Genomic DNA, 19,942 nt, shown 5'->3' with positions numbered 1-19,942 from the left:
CAAAGCTGGAACTGCAACAGCAATGATGCTGTGGCGATATTTTACAGCGCCAACATTTTATTACAAACATTGTGCAATTTCACTTTAAACATCAATCGATTTTCATTTGATTTTTACGAGCGCTCTTGCGCTCCTTTGTTCAAGTATCCTGACCAAGCTTTTGGCTTTATCAATTGCACTGCATTCAATTTTATATATATTTTTGTATTTTGCGACTCTACACCCATCCAATTACTTCCCACATATTTATTTTGTAACACAGCAAACGCATTATCCTTAAGGCTGTCTGTCTGGCCTCGGGTATGTGTGGGTGTGGGTGTGGGTGTGTGTATGTGTTTACTGCCAAATTTAATTAACTTGACATTCATTGAGCCAGACACTTGGCATGCAAATTTGCTTGATAAGGTTTTGTCACATACTTAATTTGTCAACGCATCAATGAATTACAATTTTGATTTGACTGCCTGCCAAAATCGAATTTAAATCAAATCCTTGATTTATCTCAGCTTAAGTAAGGCGTGTCCGACAATTTATAAACTAATTAAAGTTAGTTAACTTAGGACTAGAATGCAATTTGTTGGCTGTCCTATGACTTCTTATCACTTATGCCAAATCGATTAAAAACACATAATCGACTTGTAGCTTAGCCCATTACAGAAAGCCAACAAGTTAGCCAGCAGCTCCATATGGAGCATGCCGGACTGAAATATGAATCCCCAAAAAGGGTGCTTTCACTTTCTCTTCGCTTGATTTAAGTAAACAGCTACGAGGAGTCGATACTCTGTGCTATGGTGCTGGGCTGGTCAAGTGAAGCATGCAACAACCGCAAGTGGCACGCAAACGCATCAAATCAATGAAAGTCCTGCCAGCTTCCATACTAGCCCCGTTTCGCACTCCATTGATTTCAAAATGCCAAAAATAGAGGCTGAGCTGAACAGCCAATGAAGCTAAAGCTAAAGTCAAGCGCTTGGAGCACTACTTAAAGCATTTTTTTCATTTTCTTTTTCTTATGCTTTCCTGTAGATTTTTTAAAAACGAACTGTTAGTTGACATACATATGTCTAATATATGGAAGAAAGCCAAAATAATCGTAAAATAATGCGAGATTAACAAAAATAATCATAATGGAATTTATTTTTAAAGAAGTCAAATTCTTTTAAATTTTTCCATTATTTTTGTGTAACAAAGATCCGTTTTTTTCGTTTTTTTCCGACACAATAAATAAAAATATTATCAAATATATATTAAATTTAGTCCAAGCCTGCAATTATTATCTGATTGTTTTAATGGAAGAGAAAAAAATGTTTAAACTTGCATATTTATGAAACATTAATACAAATTTAATGTAAAATGTTAAAACTGTCGCTTTCATTTTCTTCATAATTTGTTGTAAATTTTAGTTGATCAATACCAAAAGTAATTTTATTTTTTCATGAGTGCACCCGTTTTACTATTCAAATATATCACAAATGGTTAGACAGGGTACAATGGAAGTCGCTTATGTTCGACTCGTGCGCATTTGAGTCTTTTGTTAAACTTTTATTCTGGTGCACTGTTATGTACATAATTACGCCCGTATGAACTTATTGAGCCATGACCACAAGCTTTACCAACGTAAACGTCTAGCTCAATAAAGAGCGTGTGCTTGATTTAATGTGAATACAAATCGCTTATCAGCGTAAAAATAAAAAAAAAAGAGTCGGGCAATGCAATTGAAATAAATAACCGAAACGCGCTGAAATATAACGATAACTTCTGCACATAAGTTTAAATTTATTTTTTTTCACCTAATCATATTAAAGTCAACTTTAAGACACTTATCTTCTAAATTTAAAGAATCTGCTAATACTTGTAATACACATTAAATATCGTCATAAAGCCTACCTCGATTTTTATTGGAGGAAGTTTGCTTGTGTTTTGTTATTCCATTCATTATTCATAAACGAAACAACAATAGACTAGTTTTCCTGCTATTTCTGGGTGTAACCGGGTATGCAATAATAAGGCCGTCCCACTTTACACATAACGGCAGGCAACTAAATTTATTAATCAATTTAAGATGTTCTTCTCTTCTGTTGCTTAAGTCATTTGAGTGCTGAATGTGGCGCAAAGGTTATAGTGAGATTCCCACTTGGAGTGTCAGTAATGAAAAGCCAAAAACGAAAAGCTATTTGAAGTGTGTGGTTCGGTGTTGGCTTATTAAATTCACCTAATTACAGATCGCTTCGCAATCACTTTTGAGAATATGACAATCAGCAAGTACAACAATCTCTTGCATTTATAATACAATTAGGTGCACTTCTAAAAAACGAGAAACCCATTATAAAAATCAACAAGGTAATTCCGCTTTTTAAAAGCCTACTACCTATGCTGAGAGTTAAGCATAACACTCAGTTGCAAAGCTGCATAATTAAGAGAGCGCTTTATCTGTGTATGTGCGTATGCTGCAGAGAGTATAAAAAACTAAAGCACGAATCTTGCAACTTTTTGGCATACCAGACTATTGAGCAGACTTTAGCAGTAGAGTAAAAATAAGGATAAAATTTTGGGGTTGGGAAACAAAAAATGCCGTCAGCGCAAACATGAGAAACTATTAAAAGCATGTCTTTGTCCTTTGTCCTTTGGAAGCAGCATATAATGAAATTCCTAAGCTTTACGCTGCCTTATGTCGGCAGCGTTGCCACTTGGCGGCAAACAACAGTCGCTATAGTTTGAGTTTGTCACCAGTCAGCCCTGGCACTGGCAGTATCAATCTAGGTGAAATATTAACAAGCCCGACGGAGTCCGAAGTGAAGGCAGCTCATAAAAATTCCTTTAGCTTATGATGCTGACGACCGAAGCGGCTGCCTAAGCAAACACCAGCAAAGAGAGTGGCAATAATGACAGAGAAAGAGAGAGAGAGAGAGAGAGAGAGAGAGGGAGAGAGAGTGAAGTTGAAACAATAGACTAGAGTTAACTTAAATTGATTTCCAGACGCGACAACATTCAAACTACTTTACCTTACAGCCAAGTGTCTGTGCTTGCCTCTCTGCACCTTGATTGCAAGTTATTTGCAATTTTGTGCAAATTTCACTAAAGAACAAAAAAATAAAAAACAATTCAACAGACTGGCGGCATGAGCCGGTGTTGCCTTTATGGCGCTGCTCTTGAAAAGATTCGCTCGCTCGCTCGCTCCCTCACTCTATCTCTATCTCTCTCTGCTTCTTGCGCTGCCTCAGACTGTCTTTAACTGTCTGCAGTTATTGCACTTTAGCTCAAATTGCTGCTCAGTTTTATGCTTTTGGCTTTCACTGAATGTCAATTCAGTAATTCTTTTTCCTTTTTGGTCTCACACTTACTTTACTTTTCATACTGAAATTGGCACTTGATTTATGTCACTTGCCGTTGAGCTAGTGACGTAAATAAGACATTTACTGAATGCTAAATTGCGAATTACATTCACTTTATTATTATTTACTATGCTATGTTGTCCAGCCTGTGTCGATTAGATAAACGATTTGCTGAACTTGCACTTAAAGTAGCTCAAAGCTTCCGCCAAGTATAAATTTAATGCGAACAAAACAAGCCGAAAAATGCTCGCTCGCTCGCTTGATTGTTTATCTTTTACCTTGCTGCAGTCAAGAGCACAATTTAATATTTCTATAGTTTTTTATTATCATTTTCTTTTTTTTTTGTTGTTTATGCCAGCCAGACTGTACTTTGTACAACAATGAATGTGCAACAATGGGTGCCGACTAGCTTGCACTTGAAGTCATTTTGCTCTGGTCATAGTGCCTTAGCCGAGCACCGGCATGCGCAAACTTTTTAAGTGAATTTTTGATTAGATCTGAACGAAAAGTTTTTGTCACTAGCGGCAACAAAACAGCATGAACTGCACCCTTACCAGGCTCAGCATAGAACTTAAAGTCGCAACAGTTAGTTGCTGCGCTTTGTCATTTACGCACAGGTCTATTTATTTGCGCAAAAAGATAAAAAGAAAATATGCACTGCAGATAACAGCAATACACAAAGTCGCAAGACAACTGAGCCTATATCTGGTACTAGCGTATTAAATTTTCAGTGCTTAAAGTTTACCAGCGTCAAGTTGAAGTTTTCGCACAAAAGCTAATCAAATTATTTGCAACAGACGTTGATAAATATGACACTGACTCGCAATGTTTCATAAATATGCCGCACACACAAACAGGTAAAACAAAATGGCGGCTGTTGGAACTTAGTGTGTTTGCGAAGCTGTAAATAAAATTGATAGAAATTATTTGCACAACTTTTATTGCAATTGCTTATGCTGTGCACTTTGTGTATTAGTTGCAATAAAAAAAATTATATGCTAGCGCAGGTTAGCGTAGCTAGTGACCGACTGACTCTCCTAGAAGAGTCAGAGATGTCCTATAGCAGCAAATTTACTGAGATTTTTTAGCATACCACATACTGAATGTTTTACTGATGCTGGCTTATTCAGAATTTTATATATTTCAGCTTGGAATTTTGGCTAATAGTAAATGTGTCTGTTTTCTTGTTTCCTAGGATATTTATGTAAGACATAGGCACATTTAATAGCTAATACAATATGAAGACAGACTTTTCAACTGTTTTCTAAATCTAAATCTAAATAATCCACCCACACAATTCACTTTGACTTTACTGATTGCAAAAAAGAAAGCAACATTTGAAATTGCACCCTTATGCAACAAAAAAGGGTGCCGCACCACACACAACTTTTTGCACCACAGCTTCCATATGTATTTCATTTTTTTCCTACCAGCTGCAATTCATGTGTGTAGTTATTATTCATTGTCGTGCTTCAGCAAATATCAAATAAAGTTTTCCAAGCTGCTGCGGGGTTTATACTTGACGCTGTGTTTTCTTTTCATTTTTTATTGGCAACCCCATAACGAGTTTTTGGCTTGAAGTAACATTTATTTTAATCGAAACATTTGTTGCGTGAAATTGTCATTATTTGCACTATTTTCATACACTTTAACATTTTTATACACAATGGAGAAGGGTATCATGAAGTTGTGCAATAGGCAGAGGCAATATATTATTTATCAGTAATATAAGACAAGTCAGTATGTCCGTTCGTCCATCTTTCTGTATGCGCAACAAGAACTCAGAGACTTTTAGAGCTAAAAACACCAAATTTGGTATGTAGGAATTCCTACACCACATCCTATTTTTATTTTTGTTTATTTAAGTATCCCCCCATCCTCCATAAATTATTTATCCACACATTATTTATTTAAAATCTTAGTCTGATATTCAAAGGGTATCAAAAGTTTGGCTGCGCTCCGCATTAAAGCGTGCTTTCTATTTTTGCGCCAATGTGTTGCAATTTAATTTCTACGCTATGAGGCGCATATCATTAGATGCTCATTAATCATAATTAAATGAGCTGGCAATATATATGTATGTATGCATATTTAAGCAATATGAAAGCCCAAAGGGTTCATCGATTTGCCGGTAGTGAAAAGTTTTCTGGGCTCAACATTGTTTAATAAATCTCAATTTACCGTAAATTAGGCGTCGATAGGAAGCAACCAGCAAGCCGAAATCTGAGAAAGATTGAACCCTACTGATATACGATGCGCCTCTTGGCTTTTACCTGGCGCTGGCCTACAATGTCAGCTACACATCAAGTGCAGCTATAATTCAACTCTGCAGTCCAAAACGAAGCTCTCTCTTCTTCTCTTACACTCTGTGACATTTGCTCAATTTATCGTTATTTTGAGCACACACACACAAAAAAAATCAATTTTGCCTATGATAGCAGTCGCTGCGAAATTTACCACAGGGCACAACAAACAAGTTGGTGAAGAAGCAGAAAGAAAAAAATTAGTCAGTACGAAACTTCGTAGCACTGGCAAATCGAACTGTTCCGTTTGAGCGCTGCTTGGGTATTTAAGTGATTTATGCCTTGCAAGCTGTTTTTGAAATGTGGCTCATTTGAAGAGGAAGGGAGATGCAGAGTAAGAGAGAGAGAGAGAGAGAGAGAAAGCAAAGCTAGGCTTGGCATGTTCATGAGTTTCGAATTGGTTCACGTCAACGTGCATAGCTGACCGAAAAGTCAAGAGAGCGCCAAACGCAAAACTGTCCAAAGTATACAAATTGGCCTGGCATGAGTTATTGATGATGCAGGCCATGAAATGAACGACCACAGGGACTTTGTTGGCCATGGCAAACTGACAGGCTGGCTTTGAAAAGTACTGGCGAATAAATGTTGGTTCATTTGAATGAAATTACAACTAATTGCTTAAACTTTTATTTAAATGACAGTTGTAAGTCAAAACCAACATGGCTAACTAATGAACTAGCCAGCTATGTGTGGCATATCTTTAAGTTAAAGCCAAATGCCTTTGACCCAATTAGCGCACTCACACTCGCATTAATTCATATACTCAGCTTATTAAATATGCATAACACTAGCCTCGCCTCAAGAATGTTAAGAGATCATAACTCATGCCAAGGCATAACAAACAAATACCAAATATATATGTAAATGCCTGCAACTAAATAATACGCTCTTATCATAGCGAACAAATCATGTAATTTAATGTTGTGCTAATTTCTGGTGTGTCCGTAGTCTCTCTAAATCATGCCGGGCATATCCAGGTGAAAGTCGTGACATTTTTGTATGTGGTGGCGGTCACCCCAATACAAACCAGGGCCAGGGCACATTTCTTGTTCATTTCCCGTCAAGTGCTGGCCAAGAAACACGAACTATTTACAAATGACCAGACATTTAAGCAAAATGCTTCCGCCCCTCATGCTTAAGCTCAACGCCTGGAAATTATGCTGCCTCAACATGAAACAGCACCAAGGACGGCATGAATGGAATATGAACGACTATCAGTTACGCTAGAGCTCAAAAGTACAGCCAGTCACCACCGACTCTGTGAGACCTACAAGGGTTATATACAAGAAACAAGTAAGATATATAACTACATATATTTACCTGTTTAAAAATGTATTATTATCCATATTACTGCAGTATAAAGTATTTACAAAAAAATATCATTCGTTTATCGTTGCTATCGATAGAAGTATTAAATATTATACTAAACCCCAAGGCCTACTTTTGCTTCCTAAATATTTTACGGAATATGAAAATGCTTATACCCGCTCTTGGCATAATCCCAAGCTATGCAGAATTTTCTATCTCATACTTTACGTTGGTGTCACCGTGTCAATTGGCCTGGCCACGACACGACACGACTCGACCCTGCCCGGTCCGGCCCAGAGTTGACTGAGCGCTTAATTAAGTTACAACCACAAGAAGTAGTCGCAGTCCAAGCGATACAATTTCCACAAATTTCCGTTGCAAGACGACACCAACAATTAACGGCAGTTGCCTCAAAAACAAAATATACATAACTAAACAAATGTTAAATGGCTAAAACTGGCCAACGACTTAATAAATTGTCGCCGCTCATAGGCGCACCCTGTACTCCCGACTTCGACTAGTATGTCCTTTGGCGTTAAAAGCCAAAATGAATGGTCAATATATGAAACATAAATAATTTTTAGGGGATTGTGCTCGCCCTTAACCCCCCTCCGATTCTTTTCGACATTTTGCGTGTTTGGACAACATTTCCGTTGCGTTGTTTGCTTTCAATTAACCAAAACTGACCAAAGGGCGCTGACGTATGTTTGCTGGTGGGAGTTGCTTGTGAATATGAACTTATGGCATGGAACTGGTTCTGTGATGAGAAACTGTTAATTGAGTAGTGCTAGCTACATGACAGCAAACAAAATGATTTCAAAATGTGTATGCAGCAAACATGTTGCTAATAGTTGTTCCTTCTTTAAATACAAATTACATTTAAAGTATCATTTGGGCTTATCTGTATTACATACATATGTTATAGTTTAGTTGTGAAAATTTTAAGCTTAAATCATCAAATCCCAGTTAATTTCAGCGGCATTGGAGCTCCAACAAATCGCCCTGAAATATATAATTTGATGCATTCATAGTAAATAATGTATTATAGCGGTAGACGGGACGTCATCAGTTGATTTTCTTCATGAATTGTAATGCTCTAACTAAAGACAAAACATTATTCTGTAAAGGTTCCAGAAGTTCAAACCTATTTGATTATTGTAGGTTAAAACTTATTGCAAGCAAATATAAATAAATGATTTTATTCATTTTCATAATCAGATTGGTTTGGGCTTTCGTATTTAAACCAACTTTTGGGAATGTCCCGACTTCAGGTGCAAAAAAAACATATGTATGGAATGTATTATTTATATTAGTAATAACATGTCTATCAGTAGTAAATCACGAGTGCCTTTCCACATTTTTTACATTATCAACTCCTATTAAAAAAACCTCCGAAATTTTATGGATATCAAGCATCTTTATAACACTCTCTTGTCATGCTTTTATTTATGTATAAAGGGAGATTCAGTCGGATTGTATTATGGTTATTACTTCAGGTTCAAGAAACAAGTTATGCAGAAGACATGTCTACTACTTAGAACGAAAGGGCGAAGAGTCGATCAGGTTGACAAGTCATGAATTACTCTTGAATCAGTCACCCACTCGCCCTCAATAGTTAAGCTCTGACTGACTAAAAAAAAACTGAGATTTCGCTAATACACTTTTGTCTCATCTTATCAAGTAGAGTATAGAATGCCGCTATAATTGTTTCAGTTACTAGTTAATGATATCATTATGATGCTCTCTTACAACATACAGTTATATATGTGTATGTATGTATGAATATCCTATCTTGAAGAGCCCTTGTATAAACTTGAATGTGCCACACCCACATGATGGAGTCTTGGCTGTTGTGCTTGGCCAACTGCCACACTTCAGTGGCGCGTTTCGTTTTGCAACGCTTCTATAATAATCTTGATTTTGTGGTCAATTGAATTCTTAACTTCTCAAGCTCAACAACAACAACAACAGCAGCAGCAGCGCACGACAGCTACATCTTTACAGTTATCTTAAGGGCGTATACGAGCATGACAGTGCAAAAAGTGGGCGTTTGGCGTGGTCTGGCGCCAATTGTGGCGTTCAACAGCTCAAAACGAAATGACTGAACAGAAAATGTTGCCTACTTATTGGCCATTGATTTCTGTAAATTGTTGCCTTTCTTGCTTGCTCGCTTACAACGAAAATTGGCCACAATAACCGAGAAAGTTGCCATATAATAGATGGGAACTGGCTTTCAAGTGTAGCAAGAGCTAAAACCTAATAAGTATTAGCCAATTTTATGCTTGATGCGCTTTATGAGCTGTGGTCTGAGCCTGGGACTTGTGAAGGTCTCTAAAGCGAGCAGCAAAATTCGTTAACCGCAGGCACACACACACACACACATGCATAGAAAAATCGAAATGTTTATCTCGTTAACACATTCGCTTGTTGTTTTCATTTGCTTCGTGTACTTACATCTTTATGGGTAATTAAAACTTTTACCCATTAGGCTGCCATTGATTTTCTGTTCCTGTTTCTGTTTCTGGCTTTGGTTCTAGCTTTGGCTTTGGCTTTTTCTTTTTGATGCTTTTGTTGCAATTTATAGCAGTTCAATAATAGCATTATACACTTTTTCTCCTCAGCATAGTTGTGTGGCACGTTCGGGTATGTGCAACATTATTGAAATAGTTTCTGGCAACTTGAGCGCAACACATTTGTTGTCTAAGCATCTACAGTCTTACACTTTTGCAGTCGAATTGTTTCCTCCACTAGGAATGTTGGACTTGTAACTTTGCCTACAAATATGCCCGATGCTCGATAAACGCATTAAATTTCGGCTGCAGTCAGAAGTTTAGTAAATTATTATCAAAACTTGTGCCAAGTGCTAAGAATAAGTCTTACATGCAAAAAAAAATTTTTACGCGTTCGGAAAGAATGTACTGTATAGCTCGGTATATTTAGAGATACATAGATAAATATATGTGGAAGAAGAAATCTTTTAGATACCACTGCTGTTTTTTCCTTTTTGATTCGCTGGAACTGTCTCCTTTCAGTAAGTGGATTAATGAACTTTTCATACGGAGCGAAACATTTTTAAAAATGTATATACAATTGATATTTGTACTATCGAACTTTGAATAAAAAAAAGTTTGCTTAATTTACAAAATAAAAAAATAACACGGGTCAAAATAACATTTTGACTCAAATGCTTATTTTATTTTAATATTTTTGAAATTTGTGACACAAAGTCAAATGACTTCGTCTTAAATTTTCCAAATTAAAGCTGCCTTGCCTCAAAAGACCAACAAGCAAGAAGTGTACATAAATAAATAAACAAAAAATTAGAAATAATTCATGATTATGAATTCATGACTAATAATAACAACTTCTGAAATGTTAACGTTTCATCGATTTCTTCGCTGGAGTCCAATTGCAGCATTAGGTAAGTAAAACATAAAGATACAAAATTGTCTGTGTGGTAATTTGTTTATTTACAATAAAAATTGACGAACTTTTTTGCACTTTTAGAATGAAAAAATCAATTACAATTGGTAAATTAGTTGCTGTACGTGCCGAAGACTTCAAATTAAGAAAATTGACTAAATTAAAGCAAATTGCACAAATATAAAACGAATTTAATCCAATACGACCATTAATAATTTTAATCGACAAACATAGGATAGATTAATAGAAACACACCATTGACCTCACAACATTGACCTCACACCATCTGCAACATTGGCTTTCTTCTTATTATTATTATTATTCAGCATCGGCTATGCGTGTTCCTGTCAGTCCCTGCATTAGCTATGCTTTCCTCTACATCTATTTCAGTTGTAAAAGAATGAAAAAACCGAATAAAAAAATTTATATGACCAAATGCATTGCACATGAGCCTGGCAAGCCGAAAGCAATATCGCTTGGAACCAGGATTGTGGTCAGATATGGCCCACAAAATGGACATAAGTCCAAGTGTCAGAAGGACAAAATGGGGCAAAAGATTCTGCCTGATTGCATGCCCTTGATCATAGGGAGTCCAGGCCCCCATAGTGCTCCGATATTGACCAATTACGTACAAAGAAAAACAAATCGGTATGCTTTAAAGCATTAAACTAATAAGTCTATCATTAAATTTGCTAAACTCTGACTGCGAAGATAATTTTATTAAGAAATTCCGCATTAATTTAAGAGGGAACTTTTTAAGGCCTTGGCTGCCAAGGCTTATAACTAGCACTTGAGCTTATAGCTCGCATTCAAACACAGACACACACATACAAACACCTGGATATGTTGGCAATGGTGGGGGTGGCGCCCCATTGTGATGCCGAAAAGCAGCTTTGCTGCATTATCTGTTGCCAAATGCTAAATGCAAAGCCTTAGCACAAAATTTTCAAGTATTAGCTCCACACCCACAGCTCCCAGGCAATGGGGCAACATCCGCTTGTTTGTAGCGAAGCTTAAAACTACAGCCACACACATGCTCGCACACACACACTCACATATATAACATTGCCACAACAGGCAAGACAAATTGCGCTTTGGTAGACTTCAAGCGAGAGAGATTTTGCTTGATATGATTATTTGCTTGTTGACGAAAGGGGGAGGGAGCTGCCTCAAGGCAAAGGCAAAGGCAACGGCAAAAGCAGACGCATGTCTAAAGCAAAAGAAAAATCCATATTTTATTTTGATTATTTTCCGGCGTCTGGGCAGGTGTCGATTACGTTTGCCTTGCCTGTGGCTAAAATTAAATTTTTTGTGCTTTCAAGCCTCAATCAATTTGCGTCGTCAGACAAAAACAAGGCCACAGCAAAAAAAAAAAATATATATATATATATAAATATATGTGAATTTCTTTTTTGTTGTTGCTCCTAATGGTAAAATTATTGAATTTGTCAACGCCTGCCGCAGGCAACAAATGTTAATGCCACATCTGAAGCTTAAAGCAGCAGGCTCAGCCCTTAAAGCTACAGCATTCAGATATGCCATATATTTATATTTTGCAACATTCCAAGAGGTGTGCAGACAAAACAAAATTATGCTTTGGAAAATGATTGTGTGTATCCTGCAGTCATACATCATCAAGCTTGCAGCATGTAGTTGAAGCCTGACGCTCGCTCGCCCTGTTCAGAGCTTTACAACCCTCGCTCGATGTTGGTAACAAATTTGTTTGCGACGTTTTTAAATTTCCCCAAACACACACAAACACATTGCAAATAAACTGAGAGCTAATGTAAATCATGTGCCTCTGTGTGTGAGTGTTTGGGGAAAGCTGTGTGCACCTTATTTAGTCCACCAAACTCATGCAGCGCCAAGTGATTTGTTGACAAAGAAATTTTTTAATAATTCACCAAGCTCAGGCAGTCGACATGGCAGTACAAAAAAATAAGAATCTCATTCAGCATAAGTGATGATGTAATTTTCGCTAGAAATTGAAAAAATCTTCACGCGTTAAACGCGGGGCAAGTACCCTGCCTCCCCCACACACACACACACACACACACACACACACACTCACATAAAATATGTTGCAACAATCTGTTTTGGCGTGTGTTGCCACTGACGATGATGAATGTTGCACACACACACACACACACACACATCTCACAGCATGCACTGATTTGACTGACGCACTAACGGACAATCTTGTCAGGACTTTCAAAGCGTGCGTGCTGCCTCACAATTATAGCAAAGCATTTAAAAAGAAAAGTTACTACATCTAAGTCAAGCTAATATTACAACAGCAAAGCGTTTAAAATCTTACGAAATGTAATCAATTGTTAATTTATTCTAACTAAGCCAAAAAGATGCATTGAAATATCGCTGTCAAAAGAAAAAGAATTATGATTAAACTAATTATTTTACTTTTGCATTTGTTTTAAGCAAAGAGATTAGTACGATCCTTAACTTCAATCGCCAAAGTATCGATAATATCGATTATTGTCACTTAAACTAAATTAATCGGTAATGACAGTGGCTTTTACATTTGTCCAGCTTAGATTAACCACTTGTCATGAGTAAAAACTGTCACTCTATGCTTTGAAAACTTCTTTTCTAATTTGCTCATTTAAACATTACAGTTTTCCCTTTAGAGCTCAACGCTTAGACTCGACACTCGAACTGCTTAACTCTAATGAAGCGCATGATGTCTGACGTCTCTCTAAGAGCCCATAACTTTGAGCAAGTAAATTGATAGTTGACCACAAGACGCCATCCAATCAAACCCGATGTCTGTGGCAAGACGCATGCCTCATTAGTTTTTGCCTAATTTCAGATGCAAGCTAAGAGTTTATGCTGCCTCTACCATCTGACCCTCACTCTGTGCGCTCACTGCCTAATGGAATTCAATCAATTTTCATTTACTTCGATTACGAAATTCGCACCACCAACTTTAGAGTGAGATAGAGACACAGAGCAAGAGAAAGAGATAGAGAGAGAGAGAGAGAGAGCTGTAACGTATACACGCCAGACGTCAGCGTGGGCTGCCATTTCGCTTTGCAAATGGTCACTGAAAAATTTCTTAATTATCCTGACGTGCTGCCGGCAAGGACATTTTTGGGCTGCCTCGCTCTGTTTTCTTAATACTTATGCTTGGACAAAGCAAGACAAATGAGCGTCACCATAAAACAGAAATACAGCAAATCAAATAAAATAAATAAATTCATTTCAAATAAAAAGTTTGCTAAGATTTTATCATTTCAATATTGTAAATTGAATTCGTCTTGAAAGAAAATGAAATATAAATACAAGAACAAAACTTACAAAGCAGAAAGGATAAAAACCGGTATAATCTATTTATCAATGGTTAGACAGAGCTGCCGCTGGTGTGCCTAATAATAAAATGGAAAAGGGAAAGAAAGAATAAAGCCTGTAAACAAAGAAGTGTAAATTTGATTTGCATTTTCTGGCTCAAGATAAAAATTAAATAAGATTTTCTGCTGTGTTGCATACGCTATGATTTTTTTTTGCTCCAACGAAAAGCTGAACTACAAAAGTAAAAAAAAACGTATAAAGATACTCTGTGGCATAATGCCTTACTTCAGCTGAAATGGAATGCAAATTATTAATTATTATATAATTATATATTTATATTATTATTATATCCCAACATATGTTTATCATATTATGCAGCCAAATCAACGAAACAAGTTTATTCATAAACATGACAGCATTCAAAGGAAACAATATTTAATGTAGAGTTCAAAGTGGAAGTTGCTCTCTTTTGTTATGTATTCAAAATTTAGCTACACTTGGCTGTTTCCAAATCAAGTTAGCATATTTGCTGTCGGCATCTACATACATAAATGCAATTTGGCAACAGTCCCTGCTGTAAGACCCTGAGTCGCAAACGCAAATCTGTAAGTCAAATCTTAAAACCGCGAGCATCCAAAAGCCAGCCACGATCGCGTTCAAGACGCAATTATAATGAGAAAAGCAAACGAATTGGGAATAATTTTCAATTCACTTGTTTATACACCTACATTCGCGATTGCTCAGATATTTATGCGTGCTTTGTTTTCGTTTTTTGTATCATTTATAATAAAGTGCCCGCAGTTAAAGTTACAGTAAAGTTGTTAAAACTTTTTTGGCAAGTAGGCGTATCGTTGTTTGCAGAGGAAGTTGTTATTAAAGTGCAAAAATTCATGATTTATTGAAAATAAATGCACATGCTGCAAATTATATAACAGAGCGTAGAGCAGATCCTCAGCAATCCTTCCATAACATTGACTTCTGCATATTAAAGCTGATTATGCTAAGCCATTGGTTGGGTTTGCTGCATCCGCTGAAGCTTGATGACCAAATCTCTTCCTACATTCGAATTTAGTCGTGTAATATGTGTTTATAAAAATATAGATGCCTCCATTTTAGCCCTAAGAGCAGTATCTGCTTATTGCACAAACAATTACGATATTTGCAGGTGAGACGTAAAGAAACTATATTTTAGCAATTATCGCTTAATAATTGAAACGCATTTGAATTGTAAACTAAAAATAACTCAAAGTTATAAACTAAACCAGATTAAATTTGGAAAACTTTTAAACAAACGCTTGAATGCGTGTTTTGCGAATTCTCACATAAAATGTAATCAAATCTGCATAACCTTACGAAATTGATTAGTCTCACTTTTATTTTGGAGTTGTTAATCTGGTTTTAACTTAATTTATAGCAATGGGCAACTTTTGACTGGTATAGATATTACCAATGTTTAGTTGTAAATTTGATCAATTCTTTAGCATTATATTAAAAACACAGTCAATCTTATCAAATTAAATTACAAATTAATAAATTGAAAATTATAAAAGCAGATTGATGAATTTTATAAAATTTGTTGCTTGTTGTATATAAAAACTCCTTCATTTAATTTGCGGCACGCTTGCGTGTCAAGTCAAAATGAAACCCTTGCTTGGCTTAACAGCAGCAAGATTAAGATAGCAAGACTAAAATATAAGTAGGCACAAAGTTTTTCAGCTGGTTATTTATTTGCGCGCTGATTATGGATATTGTTAAGGGCTTAAAATGCAAACAATTTAAGGTCAAGACAGTGCTGTATGTAAAAAGCAATAATTGGACAGCTGCAAAATAAGAAAATGCTATCGATGAATGGTATACGAGTAGGAGAAGTTATATGTATTGCTATATCCAAAGTAAAAGCTCTTCAATTGCGCGTTTCCATATTAATTAATTTTCATTTTCCGTTTTGTTATCATGCGTACGCCAATTTTTACCTTTTGTGCCTTCTAAACAATTAATCAAGTTTAATTACGAGAATTCCAACCACCCCTACGGTAACAGTGCTCTATGCCAGAGATTCTCGACCGCATTAATCACTGGAATATGCTTACATTTCTCATGTGTATCCCCTCTCGAAATAGACCCTAAGATAAGACTAACGGCTCATAAAAGCGAGAGACTCACGTAAGCGATGCATTCACGTATTCAAAACGACCTGGCTCAAACATTATATGTAAAATTAAAAACCTCCCAATGCAACAATACGCTAAGCAAAACAACATAATAGCGTCCAGGACTGGTGGTAGATCCAAAAATATATATTTAAAAAGCAAGTTTATAATATTTAAGAATATTTTAGAAAAGTGTAAATAGTTTTGAAATGTTTATACAATGTAAACACCGCCCTTGTATTTTAATTTAAAGTAAGTCGATACATTAGCAAACAAATTTCAAAGCAATTAGCTATTGTCAGAGAGCGTTGGTTGTTGCACTTGCTCTACCACTGTAATGTTAATAACAGGAAAATGTAAGCACTGTTAAAAAAAAAAAGTGAGTCTTGTGGTTTGTGAAAAAGCACATTCGTGTTAAGAGCTGATAGCTATAAATTTACGTATTCGAAAGTAAACCCTGCTGAACAATATAAAATATATTTCAGTATTTATTAATTATTATTACAAGTTATTAAAGCTACAAAACACAACAAAACGTAATAAAATGTCAAATACAATTTTGTTGTATTAACCTTGTGTCTGCGGATAAAAAGTAAAACATTTTTGTTCGTGGATAAAAACACATGGATAACAACAAAAACATATTTGCTCCTGGATAAAAACAAAAACACAATCCGTTTTTGTTTTACTGTTAAGTATTTATTCTACTGTTAAGGACTAACAGAGGTTAGTTTTTAGATATCTAGGTGAATTTTTAAATGATTATAATTCGAATTTCTATATGCTGTTATAATACAAACAAAAAAATTTTTGACATGTTTGCATTTCAATTTGTAATTGCGAGGAAATTTTCTTTTTTTTGGCTGTTGCGAATACTATAAGTTAATGGTTATTAACAATTGTAAGAAAGCAATAAAATAATATATTTCACTTTAAGCTGCACAAATTTTGTCGGTCTTATTCTGTTAAGTTGCAGGTTATATGTGAAAAAATCTTGCAAATGCGGGATGCTGTGATTGGAAATCCAGCAGTTTTCATGACTTAATGGTCTTCAAAAACCGCTGGGTTAGAATCTTTAATCTGTTTTGCCGTATTTCAGCTCAAAATCCAGCTCTTTTTGATCCAGCTACTTATTATTGTGCTGAAAATCATCCTGCGTTTCTGCTCTTTCCTGCCTGCTGCTCGTTTGCTGCTTGTTCCACTGAAACTTGTTCTTCTCAAAATGCAGCAAACCCCTCGGCATCTCAATCCTGTCTTTCTCCATTGTCATCAGCTTAGAGAGCGCAGTTTTCTCTGTATTTTCTGCACTTTTGATGAAAAAGAAGTGTTCAGTGCAGCTTAGTCCAGGGAGTCTAGTGACGAGTCATCCTCAAGTGGCACGACTGTTTCCATCTCTTTGCCTCCTGCATATTTTCAACATTTTTTCTTCAACAGCTTTTCCATGGCCGGCGTTCTCCAAACCGACGCCAGTCGAGCCTCTAAATGCTTCCGTATAGTTGTCTTCAAGTGCCGCACCCTAAAGCGCACCATGCTCCAGCTGGCAACGATATTGATTTCGCCCAGCACTTTTTTGTAATATAATATAATAATTTAAATAATAACAAGTGGACAGGTTTACTTCTAAGACTGTTAAGAATCTCCGTCTCCATCCATACTACGCTCACACTCTTACGTTTTTTTAGTTAACCTGCTACCAATAAGAAGACTAAAAGAAATCACTGAACATATCTACCAGACTGAAGGATAACTTATTTTTTTTATATACACACACCAATAATTGCGCTACAAATATCATAAAAGAGAATTTTAACAACTTTTTAGAATGTGAAGTGTGATCGAATGTGTTTCCGCTCGTACAAAACATTTTCATTGGGGTCAACACAAGAGCATATAAAAAAACAACTCATAGAAAAATCAGAAATTTTAAAGAAATTTTATATGGAGACCCAGACAACGTGATTTCGCAATGGTTGCTTAAAATGGTTCACGATACATCGATTCTCCCCAAACCAAATCGATGTTTTGAAGAATCGATAGTATCGATGTTGATATTGATTTCTTGCGGCTCTAATATGCACTTGAAATTGTTCTTATTGTTCCTGTTTTTGCCACACCGACAATCATATTTCGGACTACATTCTGAACTTTACCGTTCTTGTTAGATAGCAATGAGCAATTTGAGCTGATTACGTGCTCTCTCATATTTTGCACTATATTTTTATTTGATAAGCACCACTTGTGTATCTATTGATGAACATCTGAATGCATTTAGCTGCGTCTTTTTTCGAACTTTCATACTCATATCGAGCTCTATTCGCGAAAGTAACTTTTGTATTTATAATAATCATTTTAATTACCTAAAATCTTGAGCAACACAATTTCAACTGCAACAATATTTAATAAATGTCAAATGTTGCCAGCGTGTTGTCATTTACAATTCAAGGATTGACATGCAGCATGCGTAATAGGATTGCATTTATCAACCTGATGTTGTGACCTTCAATTTTGCGTCTAATTGGCTGACATTTTCAGAGCGTGAATAATTGACAATTGCTATTTTACAGTAGTGGAATTGATATTTGGGCTCTCTGAATCAATAAAATCATGTTTCGTACACGCAATCTGAATAAATCAAAACATGTGTATAAATAAATTGTTTTGGTTGGTCAGCAAGCTTCAGTTCCCCCCGCGCATAAATTCCATGACGTTGCTGCCCCTCTCAGAATTGCCAAAAACAACAATAATACGCAGCAGTCTACAGTCTACAATAACAACAGATGTGCGAAAAGGTAAACGAGTTGCTCTCACAACGGATCAAAGATTCAGATTGAGAGGGAGAGAGCAAAGCTGCTACCGCTTCTGTGAGCATGTATTTAAGTGAGGTGAATAGTATGTTGTGGGAGGCTGTAACACTGACTATGACCTCAAACCACCCACAGCTAACGTATTTTGTTAACGTTAACGTTTACAGCGATTTGCATTTTGTTTCTTTCAGCTAAATGCCTTTGCACTGCTGACGTCACATGATTGTGGTCAAAAGCAAAACAAAAATGTTGCTAAAATCCACAATGCTCACTATTACTTTTGGTATTTGTTTGTTTGCGAGCTAGTATGCTGTTGCCCACAAAAGGTGCGCTTACAATTTTCTCCACTTTCTACAAGAAAAATGTGAGAAATGAAAAGATGCCAACGAATGTATATTTGTGTCGACGTCAATTTGTATAAGTATGGGTCGTCGTCGTCGTCGACGACCACAAAGTTCACTGGGAAAAGCAACATGAGACTAAACTGAACTGATGTTGAAATGAAAATAGACCGCAATTTATTGATAAAATCAATCAAAACGGAACGCTGATAAGTTTGCTCGCAGTCTCTCAGACAAAAGGCTACACTGTTGTTATACATGCATACATAAGTAAACTCTAAGCAGATGGCGGTGGGTGCAACCGAAAGCGAGACATTGGCGGCATTCAATTGATGCAAAGTGGAAAGAATGAATAAAACGTGCGTGGTATCAAATGTTGAATGCCGGCGTGCGGAGGGCGGGGTCCACAAGTCAAAGACGTATTTTCATGCTAAAAACGCTCAACATGTTTGTTTACAATTTACAACAAATGTTCACATACACACGGACGCAAGCAAAGAGAGCGCAGCACACTATCTTAACGAACTAGAGAGCAAATGAGTAACGATCGCATAAGTATCTGTATCTGTATCTGTAGATGTGTTGATTGCTCGTTGTGATTAGCTAGCTGCGTGTGTGTATGTGAGTTGATTTGTTGGATGGGGATGACATCACCGCATATTGCAAAGTTCGCTGCTGTGCCTCGCTCTCTCTCTCTCTTCCAAACTGATACTCTCTGCTGAAGACGCCAACACCTACATACGTAAAACTGTTAGTGTATACATACATGTAAGGCTGCACATTGTGACTTTACAAATGTAAAGCAAAAGAATTTAAGAGAACATTCAAGGCTTATTGATGCACACACGCGCACTCATGAAAATGAATTTATTTTTAACAAAGCTATTATTTATGGCTATTACAGTTATATTTTTACTCCCATTGCAAACAACAATTGAAAAGGCCACAATAACATTGACTGCGGCCCACTGTGCGTTT

This window comes from Drosophila busckii, chromosome 3R, assembly GCF_011750605.1.
Source record: "Drosophila busckii strain San Diego stock center, stock number 13000-0081.31 chromosome 3R, ASM1175060v1, whole genome shotgun sequence".
NCBI classification, from domain to species: Eukaryota; Metazoa; Arthropoda; class Insecta; order Diptera; family Drosophilidae; genus Drosophila; species Drosophila busckii.
This window is presented reverse-complemented; position numbering follows the sequence as displayed.